General features: G+C 48.0%; 1 long non-coding RNA gene across 1 annotated transcript; it reads left to right on the top strand.

The window, feature by feature from the left end:
• Positions 1 to 562: 562 nt before the first annotated feature.
• On the top strand, positions 563 to 3091 carry LOC110345286 (uncharacterized). Its single transcript, XR_002388510.2, has 3 exons — positions 563 to 881; positions 1271 to 1404; positions 2865 to 3091. It is a non-coding gene; the product is annotated as an uncharacterized LOC110345286 (long non-coding RNA).
• The last annotated feature ends 7138 nt before the right edge of the window (positions 3092 to 10229 follow it).

Consider the following 10229-nt stretch of genomic DNA (forward strand, 5'->3'; position numbering starts at 1 on the left):
AAAACATCCTGGGAGGAACAAACATCTACTCAGTTCCTAGTTGTTCTTGGATTGTTACATCTTGTTTACGCGGATGTACTGAACTCTCTTTGAGTCATTTGTTACATGTGTTTCTCCCGATGTACTGAGTACTGAATAAAAGGTGCGGTAAGCTGGGGGCTTTCATCTTTGGTGCCCAGAGCAGCACTGATCAAAGCTCAGCTTCTTCTCAGTCTCATTTTCCTACCTTTCCTGTAGTTCACCTTGTGCTGCTGTGGCTCGCAGGAGACTAGGACTTAACTGCAGAGATTCTAGTAACTTCCCCTTTCCCTGTTCCCTACATTTCATTAAATACATAAAACTAGATCCATCTTCCAAGGAGGGACAGGTAGTGATGGGAAATCATTTCATTTGTCAATCAGCTCCAGATATTTGACACAAATTACAAAAACTTTAGATGGGTCCCCAGACCCCTATGACCCAATTGCTGGACATGGCCTTTTCTGTGTTCAACAATCAGGATCTAGATGAGGACAAAAAGAGGAGAGCCAGAATTCTAGGTGTCACAATGGGCAATCTTTCAAACTCACCCAAGTCTTCTAAGGGAAAACCCAGGACAATTAAGGGAAGGTTTTCATTTTAAATGCAAGAAGACTGGACACTGAGCACATCACTATACCAAGCCACTTCCCAGACCCTGCTCTCAGTGTGAGGCAGCCAATGTGCCTGACTCATGGCACTAGAGGACTAACTATCCCTGCTCCCAGAGAGGGGCTAGGCCAGCAAGAACCCTCATCTCCCTCTCTGATAAAGACTAAAGGGCCTGGTGCAACCCATAACACCCCTGTCCACAGACATCACCATCTGCTGTGAGGAACCCTGGATGACCCTGGATGTCATGGGTGAGCCAACCCAACTACCAGTAGATACAGGGGCAATTCATTCTGTTTCAACTTCCTTCTCTGGAAAACCGTCCTCTAGAGCTATAGCCATAATTGTGGTGGTGGTGGTGGTGGTGGTGGGGACCCCTAGTCAGAGCACCTTTACTCCTGCTTTGATATGTCACTTTGAAGGTCAAATGTTTAACCATGAGTTTTTAATTGTCCTATGATGTCCTACTCCCTTACTAGGAAGGGATTTATTAGAAAATTTGAGGGCATTTCTCAAACTCTGGCAAAGGCCAAGGCAGATTTTACCTGTTGGGACTACACTAGGCCATGCTTCTAGACACCCCTGAGGTTACCGTAAAGACTTGCACTACTCTTAATCCTGCATTTTTTGATGCCTAAAGGATCAGAGGTTAGCTCCTCTTGTGAACAAGTGATTTCCCAGAACTATGCAAGCAGACAGGACATCAGTGACCTGCCCCTCCAAGACCCTGAGGAGATATGGTTCACTCATGGAAGTAGCTTTTTCCATCAAAAGGTAGGTTATGTAGTTGTCAGTTCACAATAGGTCACTGAGCTCAAACTCCTTCCCTCAGGAAACTCTGCTTAAAAAAGTAGGGCTCATATCTCTCATGTGGGCATTGATATTAGGAAAACTCAAAAAGCTAAATAGCTATATAAACTCCAAATATGCCTTTCCGGTGCTACTTGCCCATGCAGCTATTTGAAAAGAAAAGGGCTTGCTAACTAATAAACAATCATCTATAAAGCATAAGCAGGAAATTCTACAACTCCTAGAGGCAATCTATCTTTCCAAGCAAGTTGCTGTCACTCATTGCAAAGAACACCAAAGAGATGTGCCTAAAGTCTCTTTGGGAAATCAAAAGGCTGATTGGGAGGTGTGAAGGGCAGCCTTACAGCCCCTCAAGACCCTAGCCTTACTCCCAATTCCTGAAGAGCCACTAAAACCAGTCTATACCACACAGTGTGATAAATGGGCCTTAGGACAAGGGAGAATTAAAAGGGGACTCTGGGGGTATTTTGAAAATAAACTGTTCCTTCCTCAAAGGGATACAGTGGGAGGCTATAAAAACCTTTCACGATTCTTTCCATATGGGTAGAGGTGCTACACTGGATATTGTCAAATTTTCACAACTAGTGGCAACCACATGACAGGTCTACAGAGCTTGCCCACCCCGCACCTTCAATAACCCTGGCAATCCCAATCACCTCCTTTGTTAGAACCTATTCAGAAGAGAGGGATATAATCTGGGGAGGACTGGCACTTAGACTTTACCCATAAGCCACCATGTGGGGGATTTAAACAGATATTGCCTTAAGGACATCTTTACTGGATTGAGGCTTCAGAGAAGGCTACAGAGGTAGTCAATGTGCTCCTCAAAGAATCTCTCCCTGTTTGGACCACCCCAATCCCTTCAGAGTGACAATGGGCCTCTTTTACTTCTCAAATAACTTGGGGTGGGAAAGGGTTTGGGAATAAAGTACCATCTCCATTTTCCATGGAGACCTCAGTCTTCTAAAAAGGTTAAGAGAGCAAACCAGATCCTAAAGTGAGGTCTGGCAAAACCTTGCCAAGAGACTTCTGAGACTTGGCTCTGATTATTGCCAATAGCCCTCATAAGGGTTCAAAACATGCCAAAAACTGGGCTAACTATGAGTCCAGTGGAGATATGGGAGGCCTTTTCTATCTTCTGATATTATAGTAGACCCAAAGACTATGAGACTCTTACAATATCTTATTAATGTAGGCCAAGTAAAACTGGCTATCCAACTATATGGGAACAAAGTCCTGCCAGCTCCTGGCCCAAGGGGACTACATGGTGTCTGCTTTGGAGACCAAATGCTCATTAAAACTTGTAAAGAAGGGACTCCAGCAGACCAAGTAAAATCAAAATGGAAGGGCCCCCTTTCAGTGATCCTTGCCACATCTACTGCAGAAAAGGTGGCAGAGACAGATAATTGGATTCATCTTTCTAGGATAAAGACAGCTCCCCTTGAACCATCTGAAGAAAGAGACCACCTAAAAGAAGGAAGCTTTTCCTGTGAACATTTGGAAGACCTGAGGCTCCTCCTTAGTTTTTGGTTTGTTTGTTTTGTTTTTTTTTGGTACCAGGGATTGAACTTGGGTCCTTGCACTTTCAAGGCAGGCGGCAGAACCACTGAGCTAAATCCCCGGCCCGAGGCTCCTCTTTAAAAAGCAGAGCTCCAGCACCACTCTGGGTGCAGACAAATAAAGTCATTAATGGGCTTTCACCACAGTGTAAGTGGGCCCCTGTACTGAGACTCTTGTTTTTAATTAGATCCACAATGTGGGCGATCTTGCTAAGGCCATGATTTCAGGATCTTGGTGATTCATCTAACATCCCTCTTTGCCATACTTTCTCCTCCAGAGGAAGCATAGGAATTCGACCTGCTTCTTCTCATATTTGGGCTCTACATCCCCAACCTAATAGTAAAGTAACTCTCCTGACAAATTCACCAAGCTTCTTCCTTGAAACAGCTCAACAGTCCTTCACACATAGAGACTAACTCCTTTCTTATTGTCTTCTGATAGGTTTTTATTTCTTCAACCCAGCAGTGAGCCACAACATCCTAAGATAGTTAGAGAAAACATAATCCCCAGGAGGTAGGGCCCACAGCCCCTTTCAGCAGGAAGCAGCTATACGAAGACAGAGACCTTCACTTCCTCAGCACCCCATGAAGAATTATGAGGATTTATATTTCTCAGGGGGAAATGAGGCAGGAGATTAGGGCATGGCAAACTGGCTGGGGAAGTGGGTGTGGCCTGTCCATCAGGGTTCCAGGACACAAGGGCAGAACATGGCCCAAAGCTCTGCACTTGGAACCAATCATCAAGTCCTATTTCAGTTCTTTTCAGGATAATTTGAGCAGGTTTTCCACAGGACAGCCTTGACCTGACATCAGGCTGAGGAGTGGGAGATACAAAAGATGGCTGCCTTTGAGCACTTGGCCACTGCTGTCTCTTTCACAATGTTCCACTCTCACCTGTAGTGGACTTCTTTTCCTACTTTTAATTGGCTCTGCAGATCATATGTCTTTTCCTACCTTTAATAAATATAAAACCTCTCTACCTATAGCACTTGTCTTGACCAATTCTTTGTTCAGGACAGAAGTAACCTAGAATCCACCTCTGGGAGACTCCAGCACCCCAAAACCCAGTAACAGTGTTGCTCTGTGGCTGAACTTGGATAAGGAATCTGAGCTCAGAAGAGTCTTCTGTTTCATGGCTCCTGCATTTTCTTGTTTGGGGTTTTTGCCTTTCTTATAATTTTCTATAAAATCCTATGGAAATAATCTCAGCCTTGGCCCAACTACACTCAGCGGGCCAACCCTCTCCCAGTCAACATGGGCTCTCGTCTTCCCTCTGGGCTGGGCACGTCCTGTGACTCACATGAGGCACCCAGCCAGGCCTGCCTACTCCCTGGCAGACTCTGTCCTCCTGTGAGCAACTTGCCCTGTCCCCTCCTTGAATGCAGCCCTCCAGGATCAGGACCAGGATACAGTCACCCTCAAGTGCTGCAGAAGCATGGGGTACCAGGGGAGCACTCACCTGTGTCCCAGGCTCCTGAGGCCCCTCATTGTCCCCTCCACCCTTTGGGCACTCAGTGTCCTGCACCCTCCCTTCCTCAGCCAGGGGAAGAATGACAAAAATCTACCCTTCTTGTTAGCTTTCACATCCCTCTTCTGTTCTCAGGGCCCAGTCTCTTTCTGTCAGCCCCAAGGGCCACCCTGGCAGCGGGACAATGGCAGCACTGGTGTTGACACCCAAGGGGCGGGAAGGGGGCACATCCATGTGTTCCTACGTGCCAGAAGGACTGAGGATTCCCCACAAGACCTGTACCTGTCCTTATTCTCAGCAGCTGTCCCACATGTGACTGTAGCCCTAAATTCTTCTCCTTCCCTCTTGCTAAAATCCAAATCACCCAAACAACACCTGCTAATCCAACTCTTCTTCCAGAGTGAAGCTGAAGTCCTGCATAGCATCTCTCCTTCCTTCGTCAAGTTAAAAGAGGGTAAAGGCTCGTGCTGATGGCACTTGGGTGGATTTTCTCCCACAGTGGACTGTGCCGACCTCCAGGGTGCAGTACTGCTGTGGGACCACCTGCCTCGTGATGAGATGGCCCAGCCCGAGGGATGGGTTCTGTCTATCTCTGGAAATATGTCATGGGGCTTGAGAAACAGGAGAGAGGAAGAGAAGACCATCCTGACCTGTCAGAGGGAGGGAATCCACAGCCCCAGGAGGGTTGCTCTTTTTTATTTGTTGTTTTCTGGTGGGGATTGAATCCAGGACTGCTCCACCACTGAACTACATCCCCCTTTTCATTCTGAGTCAGGGTCTCACTAAGTTCCCAAGCTGGTCTCAACTTTGTGATATTTTTGCCTCAGCCTCCCAAGTAGCTAAGATTACAGGTGTGTGTCTCCACAACTGGGTGACTCTTAGCCACCTCCAGGGCTGTGGGGGGCCACTTGAGAGACGCTGTCCCTGGTGTGGACCCCCGGGGGCCACGTGTTCACCGAGTCTCAGCCCCACCTCTTTCAGAGCCAAGTACAGAATGGCTGGGTGTTGAGAGGGTTTATCAGAGGGCATTCGCAGAAGCCTGATAAGAGGTCAGGATCCAAATGGCACCCCCAGTCTGCAGCCACCTTCTGACAGGACGGGGCCACCTCCTCACCACCGAGTCCTGGCCTTGCTGCCCTGAAGGAGTCCAAGCTTACAGAGAGGAAGAGTCTGCCAGGGCCAGGGTTCCCAAGAAGGGCCCCTTGTCTCCTGAGCTAAGCCCCAGCCCATTGTCCCCCCCCCCCCGCTAGGACCCGTGCAGAGGTGGCGGCTGCCCAGAGTCTAGGTTTCATGTGGTGGCCTCAGGAGAAGGGAGGGGACAGGCTGAGGCTCTTCCTGTCTCCGGATGAGGGATTTTTACCCCACACCAGAATGCTTTCTGAGGGCAAAATCTATGTCTCCAGCCATGGCCTGGAAGTTCCCCTCTTTCCACTCACAGCCAGAGTACCACACACCCTGTTCTTCAAATGTTTGCTAAACACTGATTGTAGCCACACCTCTCCCGAGGATGTGTTGCAAGTGGAGGAGATTCTAGGTCAGCAAAGGAAAGAGAATGAGAAGGTGGGGAAAGGGGCAACGCCCTACTCAGGGATCTCTCTCTCTTTTCTGTGTTTCAGAGAACTCCTTTTCTATAATTTTTTTTTTTGGTACCAGGGAACGAACTTGGGACCTTGTGCTTGCGAGGCAGGTGGCAGACCCACTGAGCTAAATCCCCAGCCCCAAGAACTCCTTTTCTATATTCATTAAACACCTATTTATTGAGTACTTGCCATATGCCAAGAATTCTGCAAGTTGGAAAAAGTCCTTGCTCGCACACACTTTACTTTTGGTTAAGGTAAAGAGAAAGTAAATAAAACAAGCAAACGAATCAAAGGGAGATTCGATAGTGGTGAGTGCTATGCAGGGAAGCAAAATGAAACAAAGTGAAAAGTGCAGATTCCTCTAGTACACTACCAGTGTTAAGTGCTTGAAGCGGCCTGTGGTGGGTGGACCCTTGCCTGGGCGGAACAGATGCGGCACATTACTGTCACTGCAGAACGCTCCACTGGGCAACCTTGCTCTCAAGATGGTGGGGTTAGAATGGTTTTTAATGTTTTTGTTTGGTCTGTTTCTTTTAATGTTTTTCTGTGGGATATATTGGGCACAGCAGGGGCCATGAAGAAATTGGAGGTGCAGATTTCTCCATGGATTTCTCTTTCTTTGCCTCCTTAGATGTCACCGTCTCCAGAGACCCACCCAGGACCCTGGGTCTTCTCCTACTCATCCTCCTTGGACAACCTCATCCACTGCTCCCTACACTCAGTGACTCTAGTCACCATCTCTCTCTCTCTCTCTCTCTCTCTCTCTCTCTCTCTCTCTCTCTCTCTGGAGCTGTAGCCTCACAGTCTCTCTACCCTGGGAGTCTCATGGCAACCTCAAACTCAGTCATGTCCCAAACTGAGTCCCGCCCACCTGTCCAGGCCCACAAGGTAGATGTCATGTGGAACTCCTCTTTGTCCTTCCTCTTTATATCCCATCAGCCTCCAGGCTGCTAGCTAGCTTTGTGAATATGTTTGGAATTGTTGCACCCACCTGGTCTGCACGAGACTGTTGGGGGCCCCGTGGATCCACTAACAGAGTCCTCAGACCCACCCCCTTCTCCCAGGCTGGCTCTCTACCAAGGGCAAGCCTCCCTTAAAGCTGGGGGGAGTTTGTGACATAGTTCTCTCTGGCAATGAGACCTAAGAGAAGGTGTCAGAAAGTTTCTGGGAAAGATTTTGCTTCCTGATAAAAAGGGGGGCAGATACAACCCTTTATTTATTCCACCCTTAATTTTCATTCTTCATTCTTGAAGATCGACAGCAAGGGTGGAGCTGCCATCTTGTAGTCACTGAGGGAAAAGCAGACAGAATCCCAGAGCCTCTGTCCCAGACCAATGTCAGTGGCCCCCTGCCCTCAGATTTCTCCTTGTGGAAGAAAAATAAACTTCCTTGTATTTAGACTACAGGGCATTTTGTTCCTTGCAGCCAAATGCATCCTTAGCTGGTAAAATCTCTGACCTGATTTCTGTTCTTCTCAGCCTTGGCCAGTGCCTTTGCAAAACGCAACTTGATCCTATCACTTTCCTACTTTAAAGCCACCATCGGTTCTCCACTGCCTGCAGAAGAACATAGCACACAAGTCCTCTACCGTCCCCCACTGCCTGCTTCTCTGGCCTCCTTCTTTGACGAGGTACACTACAGACAGTTCTGCAAACGTTCTGTGCTCTTCCACACTCTCTTCACTCAATCTGTTTCCTCTGTCTGGAACCAGTTTTCCCCCATCTTCTCTTAGAACTCCACCCTCTATGGCTCTTTACCCTTACTGTCTTTATTATAGCCACGTCATTTTCTCTTTCTCTGGGCTGTGAGCTCTGCCATGATCTGGATCTGTCTGATTCCTCTGTGCTTTTCCACTACTGGGTAGACAGCTATACATCAGAGAACTGTTTGTGAATGAGTGAGTGAATGAGTGAGTGAAGGAAGAGTGCACCAAACCAGGGGCCTGGACTCTTGCCTCTAGTTTATTCTCACAGTCCCATCGACTCTTGAAAACTCACTTTTCTCATGTTTAAGACAGGTAATTCTACCTTTGTCTAGACCTCAGGGCTGTTTGAGACGTCTGCTAAGTTCTTTGTGCATTTCTACATCACTGGCCGTGGTGACAGCCAACCCAAGTACAAGTCCATGAATCTACTCATTACTAACTTATAAAAACTGAGCAAGTTAGGGAAATTCTGAGCCTGAATGTGTGTGTGTGTGTGTGTGTGTGTGTGTGTGTTTCTTATGAGGATTAAATGAGATACTGGATGTGACAATGCTTAGCTTGTAACAGGGGCCCAACAAAGGTGAGTTGAAGTGGAAGTGAGGAGAGGCATCCATAATTGGTGGACCCTGTCTGGGATGCCCAGTTCCTGGAGAAGAGCTGGGTTCTCAATGCTGCTGGGCAGCAAAACCAAAGCCTTCCTCCTTCCGCTGTGCAGGTGCCAGTTGTCATGCCAATGACTTCTTCCAGAGCTGCTCTGGGTCCCTGTCCCTGGGCCAGGGAAGAAGCACAGTTACTAACACATGCACGCTGAAAACACTTCCATAAACATGTATTTCATGTAAGTCTCAGAACAACCCTGATACCAATTCCCTGTGATGAATGTAAGCATTATGCACTGCAAACATTACCGATAAAGTGAAATTAAAATCTCTGAGAACCAGGAAAGGCATCGGCGATGTCAGGAGACTTGTTCCAAGCACAGGACTGTCACACGGAGGAAGCACCAAGCGTGACAACCTTCTGCACTGTGACCTTTAGTGCTTCCCCTCTCACAGAGCTGGGGAAAGAGGACTTGAAGGTTGAGCTCCTACGGAGTGGGGAAGTTTGCTCTTGGTGAATTCATGCTCCCAGGAGAACGGGAGGGGCTCTAGGGGTAGAGGCAATTTCCCTGGGACTCAAAAAATGAATTCCCGGTAGGAAGTGAGCAGGAGGCTGAAGAGTCAGTTTCCCGGGAAATAAGACCTATCTGGAAAATAAATGCTGGTTGTTACCATGGTGATGGTCAGCCTCAGGCAGAAGATTAGACCTCCATATCCTCTTTCTCGGTGGCTGCTATGTAATGACGGGAGGGCAAGGTGATTGGGGGTGGCATTTTTGATCTCTAGTTTTCAAGGCTGATTACTTTCTAGTTAGGTCTTATTTTCAGGAAAATGCAGTAGAAGTCTCACTCTCCTAAACCTAGCCCCACCCCACATGCAGCTGACAGCCCTGTCTCTCAGATGAGTCCAGGACAAGAACTGTCCCCTGAGGTGGGGTGGGCTGCCTGCTCTCACGTAATTAAGGCCCCGACCCTGCTCATGTGTCTACCAGCCCTTACCCTGCCAACCTGCTGGGCCCCAAATTCCTGCTGTGCAGCCCTCACCAGTGAAGCTCAACTCGGAATGGCATCTCCAGACACCGTTGCAAATGCGGTCAGAGCTGACAAGACAGACAAGCAGAGGGAGCTGGCCGACAGAGGTCTCTCAAGAAGCCTTTCCTACTTAGATGTCTCCAGAGGTGGGACCATGTCAGCCTCTGAGCAGGTGACAGAGAAAGCACAGGTTTAAGGAGTCTGTGTAACAGCTGGGGATCTGAGCCTGATGCCACTTGGGGAAATCTCTTAATCTCTTTATATTTTAGTTTCCCCTTTTGAAATAATGGCCATAATACTAGGGTAGGTGTGAGGGTTAAGCAGGTCACGTGGTGTGTTCGTCAGCTTTCTGTTACTATAACAAATACTGGAGAGAATCAACGTAGAAAGAGAAAAGGGTTGCTCTGGCACAGTTTGAAGGTTCTGGTCCTTGACTGGACAGATCATCACTTTTAGGGTCTGGTGGGGGTGTCAGGTTGTGGTGACAGGGAGTGTGTGGTAGAGCAAAATCCCACATCACAGCCAAGGAGCAAGCCAGCCAGGAGGGGCTGAGGCTGCCTAATCTCCTGCAGGGCAGCCTTCGGTGACCTAAATATCTCCCTAAGTCTCACTTCCTCGAGTGTCCATAACTTCCCAGAGTGCCAAAGACCAAGTCATGACATGTGGGCCTTGGAGAACATTTAAGATTCCAACTGTTCATGTATGGAAAGTGCATGGCCTGCGTCTTGTGTACATTAACTGCAGGAAAGGCTACCTCTGGTTATGATTCTCAAGATGGGCCCCCACATCTATTCCAGACTGTTTGTCCTCATAAGCCACAGTGTTCTTCTCCAGGACTAAAGGGAGG

This window comes from Heterocephalus glaber, unplaced genomic scaffold (assembly GCF_053883595.1).
Source record: "Heterocephalus glaber isolate CG9 unplaced genomic scaffold, H.glaber_assembly_v1.0 deba00001600, whole genome shotgun sequence".
NCBI lineage: Eukaryota > Metazoa > Chordata > Mammalia > Rodentia > Bathyergidae > Heterocephalus > Heterocephalus glaber.